The sequence below is a fragment of the Oryzias melastigma genome, linkage group LG19, assembly GCF_002922805.2.
Source record: "Oryzias melastigma strain HK-1 linkage group LG19, ASM292280v2, whole genome shotgun sequence".
In the NCBI taxonomy this organism is placed as follows: Eukaryota; Metazoa; Chordata; class Actinopteri; order Beloniformes; family Adrianichthyidae; genus Oryzias; species Oryzias melastigma.
The window spans coordinates 18,153,796-18,160,024 of NC_050530.1; the positions used below are offsets into that span (position 1 = coordinate 18,153,796).

The window sequence follows — 6,229 nt, forward strand, 5'->3', positions numbered from 1 at the left end:
AAAAAAAAAAAAAAAAAAAAAAAAGAAGAAAAACCTTTTTGTTGGCTTTATAATAACCCCGGTGTGATGTAATAAAACTCTGAATAAATTCTTCTAATTTAACACAACGGTTTCAACATAAATGCATGGAAACGATGCAGCAACCACAATTTGGTTCAGTGATGTAACATATGATTTGGTTTTTACCTGAGAATTGTCCCTATTCCCTGTCCAGTCAAAATTCAAATGTATCACAGAGTGAAAGCAAGGAAAGGAAATACATCAATTCAGTTTATCAAGTTGACAAAAACTCCTAATATGTGTTATGCTTCTCATTCAAGCATATATGCAAGCATATCAAAACCACAGAAGAAGTTAAGCATATTTTATCAAACCATGCATGACAAAGGGTAAAAGCTACAAGGAAAAAAGGTTTTTCACAGATTTTTTTCAATCCAAAATGCACAAAGGTTCTTTCTTTGTTTCAGTTTTTTTTGGTCATGTTTTTTCCTCAAAAGCTGTTTACGAGTAACTTCTGACCTTTTTCCAAAAACTCTGTCCATCTCCCAGATTAAACATGAAATCAAAACAACCTTTAAGTGAGTCCAGAATTTTTTTATTACGATATTTCAAATTGCATCAGCCTGATTACATCTGGAGGTGGTCTGGTCCTCAGCCCGGCGTAAAACCGCAGTAATCATCTCAGAACCTGAAGGTTCCTCTTTTTTTTTGTCTTCCTGCTGTCTAACTTTTCATCAAAAACTTTCACAAACAAATTCTCTCGTAAATGCCAGACCAGGAAACTCCACACAGCATTCGGTCATGATGACTTCAAAATAAAAGCAACAAGAGCGTTTATGAACTCCAGGTGTAACGGGCGAAACTCTTGATTTGATTGGACGGTTCAGGACAGGGTAGTTCTCCGCCAATCAGCTCTCTCCTCCCCCAGTCAACAGTGTCCTTGGGCAAGAAACTCAACTCCACATGGCCTCCAATTAACTCATCAGTGAAATGATCTCCATGTTTAGATGAACAGATGAGTGGGATTTCGTTATGGAGCCCTCGGAGTGGTCGAACGCAGAGCGTTCTCCAAAGAATGTATGGAAACGGGGCTTTTGACGGAGCCGTTTAAAACAAAGTTAGAACCTACGTAAATACAGGATTAAACAGGAAAGATATCTTTAACATTCGAGCAGCGGCTAGTCATCGGCTTTCCGGATACTTCTTCATGGATCCTTTTTAGGTTGAGCATCTGGTACTTTAATTGAAAAAATAAAAATAAGAGCCGGATTTGGTACCATAAGACGAACACAATCTTAGATTGTATTTCTTTTTAATTCGTTTGAATATAGCTCAACATTTTAATGGTTTTGCAGACAATTTACAATTTCAAATCACGCAAGAAAAAAATCAAGATTGAACAGGCTGGACATCAGCAGATATTCCTGTCTGTGATATGAATGTACGGAGAGCCTCAGCTGAACCACAAAGACGTCGGCCAGGTATGACGGGACAGTGCTGCTCAGGAGGGACCCCGGATAGATGGGAAATGGAGCAGAAGGCAGGGGAGGTGGAGGATGGGGGAAGGCCCCACGAGTGGTGCTTGTTAGGGTTGGATGTGTTTAGGTCTCAGAGATTAAGCTCTACTTGACTCTCCCAAAGGACCAGCTGCAGGAGAGGGTCATACGGTTTCCCAAAACAGAAACAGAGAGCTTTGGTTGGATACAAAACACATGTATGACGATTGAAATTCTTCAACTTCCAAAGAAACCACCTTTGCTGCCAGAGCTCTTCATACACACGAGACACTCTGAAGAAACATGATTTTACCTATCTTAGGTTGGGATCCATGACAATAGCGGAACAACATCCATATCAGCAGAGCTTTTAAAGAAGAGATCTTCTACACGACAGAAAAAGTGAACAGAGGAAACGGAGGTGGCACAGGAACTGCTCTGTGGTAAAAACAAAACCCAGGAAGGTTATTAATCCTCCGCTGCCTGCAAATTACTATATCGTGCAAAGAAACACACTCACTTTGACTTCTTCTACATTCACTGAAATGAAACAAATGTTCAATATCAGATAGCTAAATCAACACTGCACTTAAATATCAATATATTAAACATGAACAGCTTGTTTTCTAACTCAGACTGCAGGGATACATATTTTAATTCACAATCCAACAAAGCAAAACAAAAAGAAGTCTTTCAACTTTTTGCATGTATAAATCTCAACTAAAAATACACTTGGTGAAGAAATATTGAACAGTTCTAAGACTAAAGACAACATTGGTTTATTTTTCCTGGTTGCTGTAGCTAAAAGGAGTCACAATGTATAAAAAATGAATAAAAAATGTTTTTAATCTAAAAAAAAAAAATCATGAATTAATGTTTCCCTTATGTAAAGTCATGATCTTGAGAGTTCTGTTAAAAGAGAAGTTACTCTTTTGCTGCTGAACTGCTTAATTAAATCAAAGGTTTGAAACTGAAGCTGACTAAAGGTTGTGCGGTAAATGGATTAAAACTTTCTTCCATTTCAATTTAACAGACTGTTTTCTTTGTTGTTTTGTGTTGAAACGGGACATTTCTTACATTTTTCATACCCCTTTTAATGTTCTCTGTGTGCATGACAGTTACATGACGTAAGGTGACAAACGGACGTGAATGATGAGGTTAGAATAAAGTGATGGTCCTGCAAACGTAAGTCTTTGAGCATTTTCTTATACATATGAAAACCCTGGAATGGTGGCTACACTAATAAAAATTTGATTTTGAGTCGGCAAAAGTTCAGAATTTCTTTGTTTTTGAAACCTATGTGGGAATAAAGCATCACAAAATGTTCCATGTCTTTCATCTTCAAACCCGACTCCAATAAACAGACTTTGGTGTTTTTTCCTCATAAATTTATGACTTTTTCTTGCAAATTTACTTTTTAAAGTCATAGATTTACGACTTATAAAGTCATAAATTTACCTCTTAAAGTACTATAAATTTGCAACTTTAAAGTCGCAATTAAAATAATGTTTTTTTGCTTGTAAAATGGCTCTAATACTTACATGTTGATTAAACCCCAAACCTAGTTTTTCTAAAGCCTTATTCACAACTTCCCCATACAGGTGGATGTTTGTGGGTAAAAAATGGGAAAACATGTACGGAGCATGCAGGTGGCACGCACACAATTTTAAGAAAGTAGACTGCCTGGTGAGCCGGGAGTGTAAAAATGTTCATGCATATTTTTTTGTTCAATGCTCCTGGTGAGCATTAAACAACCGACAGAGTAAGTTTGTGTGGGCACTCAGTCTTTGAAAGTTGTCAAATGTGACTTTAAATTTAAACATCTGAACTAACGAGAACATTTTATATCTTTAAAAATAGGTTCTTAAGCCACAGAAAGCAGTTTTCTTTTTTTTTATCTTGAACATTTATTTCAAGTATGTAAAACATTGCAAAAAAGTCAAAAAATCAATCCAATCACCTTTTATAAAATTACAAAAGAAAAGTCAAAAACTGAATTCAATAAATACATGTTTGCTTCTGCCTTTCCCTTTTCAAAGTTTCCTTTTTTTCCCCCGAATTTTGATCCAAACTGCCTTCCATAGAACTTCCTACAACTGCGATTTTTTTTTTCTTGACAAAATATGGACCATTATCACAATGCCTGGAGCGCGAACACATGTTTTTCCAATGTTTCTATAACAACCTCGGCAGAAAAATGTTCGTTGAAAACCAGCAAAACAAACGTTATCCATCTCGAATGTGACACCTGTCTCTGCTTCTAAACAACACGGAGGTTTGGCCTTCTCCTCGCATCAAAGTCGGTTCCAGCACTTCACACCAGCAGACAGCATTCCTCAGGGAAACTTACAATTTAATTACTTTTTGTGTTCACAAGCTCCTAAGCTTCTAAAATTGGACCTTAACGCCATCTTAAATTGTCCTTCACTTGTTACCTTGCCTTTAATTACAACATAGTCTTGTTTGCAATTATAGTTCACTTTATTCCTCTTGGAACACATTGGATGGATTAACAGAGCATTAAATTAAGCCTTTAAACAGCCTGCAGAGCTGCTGCTTGATTTATCTAGTGGCTTGAACCAAAACAAATAAACTGAAATAAAGTTGTAATCTTTGAATGCGGGACAAAAATAATACTCGAATTAAACTTCTTATTTCCTGTAGTAGGTGAAAGTAGACAGACAGAGTTGAGCTCTCATCGACTCAGACTTGGAGCGCAGCATCTTTCCCTGCTGCTAAACAGCCTCCATATCCCCACAGCTGGAGGCAACAGCCGTCGGAATGTCAGCTCTGTGACAGCGCCGTCGTCCGATGTGACAGCATGTTGCTGGAGATGGAAATGTGAGCAAACAGATATGCTTTCTGCAGCTCTCTGTCACTCCAGAAACAGCGCCGCTGCAGAAAGCTCGCAAAGTAAACAGATAAAGTCTCAGCACTGACGACAACTCTGGGAAACCGATACTACCAAATATTTCTTTTATTAAAGTTCAATTTAAATAGGTCCCACGGGGGGAAAAAATGAATGGATTTAAACTTCTGACAAGCATTCAAGGGAGCAATTTACTATTCTGACTAATTAATTTGCACTCTTTTTGGAAAAAAGGGTCTAAAATGTCTTAATTTAAAATAAAATAATTACAGAATCATGCATAATTCAGTGAATTAGAGGCCACACAGGCACAGCTTGCAGCTCTTTCGCTGCCTAAAACCTGTCAAGGTGCAGCACACTGAGACTCCCCACACACTCGACTGCCTGCAGCACACACTTTATGGAAGCAACATTAAGAGCATCAAATCGATTCCTGTGGTTTGACTCAGTGCAGGACACACACTTCCCAACAACAGACTCACTTATGTGGAAAAATCCAGAGCCGTTATGTCCAGAGCAGAATTTATTTCCTTGGACGGTCTCCTTCATTTGGGCATTTGCGACAGCTCATCTAAACGCCGGTGTGGACAAAACACCAAACCTCGCTCTGCCTGTAAATAAGGGTGTCAGTTCCCATGGCAGCCCAGTGCAAGAAGCAGCAAACACTAAAGGAGTTTTATTTTGTTTTTTCATTTTTATTAGGTGCTTTTGTTGTGATTTCACCTTCAAACTAAAACCTGTTGAAACTAAATAAATTAAAACTTTTTTTTGCCTAATTGACTATAATCTGCTAGGCTAACCCCAGCTGACCTCTTCCCCGAGATGACACAAACAAACTCTTTCACACTCAGGCTGTTAGTCCTGCATCACACATTGTTGCTTCTAATTGCTCTCTTTGATTGGGCAGGTGTAAAGCCCATCTGACCCCGGTGCTGACCAAATACTGAACTCTAGTTCAACAGAGAAGAACAAGGGTTCACTTGTGTGGTTCTCTGCAGTGTGAATGCAGACAGACCATCCAAGGGTCGTGCTAGTTTGAACCTCTTCTGCAAAACTCACAAGAGGACATGATGGGAATGTAAAGTATGCATAGCAGAGCTGCGGTTGTAGCTGGCATGCCTCTTTGTTTCTCCTCATGCAACCTGATGTCTTTGTCGCTTGTACTAACTTTAGCCAGCTAGCATACTTGGATGCAGTTGGCTTCTTCCTAAATAGTAACATCCAGTAAACACAGCAAAGCCAGATACTCTTCTTGAGATTGGAATGGGTCATATAGTGATGGTGGGTTGTTAGGTAGATGATGAGGAGTGCTTACGGTTTTAGTGTCAACACAAAGAACTCCATCGGTACTGAACCATGCCAGAAAACCAATAGGGTTGAATGCTCGCTGTCCTTGGCTACATTCAAAATACACAGACTATTCCTGCCCGGCTCAGTTACTGTGTACCTTTATACAGTAGGTGATGGTATTCAGTAATGCAGCACATCTACGTTACAATCATGTGACTCTAAACACTTATAGTCTATTTATTCTGGTTCCAGATCAGATAGACTCCTATATTGTTATGTTTTTAATTTAATATCTTTCCCTCTCACGAGATTCGATACGCATCTCGAGACATGGTCCACGAATCGATACACAACTTACGTTTTGGCGACAGTCCCATTCTTTTACCAAAAACGCTGAAATCTAAATATTTCTTATTCATATGGCATTTAAAGCTATAAATAATAATGCATGACATTTGACAGAGAAAAGTATTCAGGTATAGACTTGGAAGTAGGGCTGCCACAAACGATTATTTTAATAGTCGACTAATCACCGATTATTTTTTCCGATTAGTCGACTAATCGGGTCATGCAC

At 38.5% G+C, this 6,229-nt stretch overlaps 1 protein-coding gene across 1 annotated transcript in view; it reads right to left on the bottom strand.

The window, feature by feature from the left end:
* Positions 1–6,229, bottom strand: part of LOC112154145 (thyroid hormone receptor alpha) — a 165,172-nt gene that overhangs the window by 29,829 nt on the left and 129,114 nt on the right. The window lies entirely within an intron of this gene.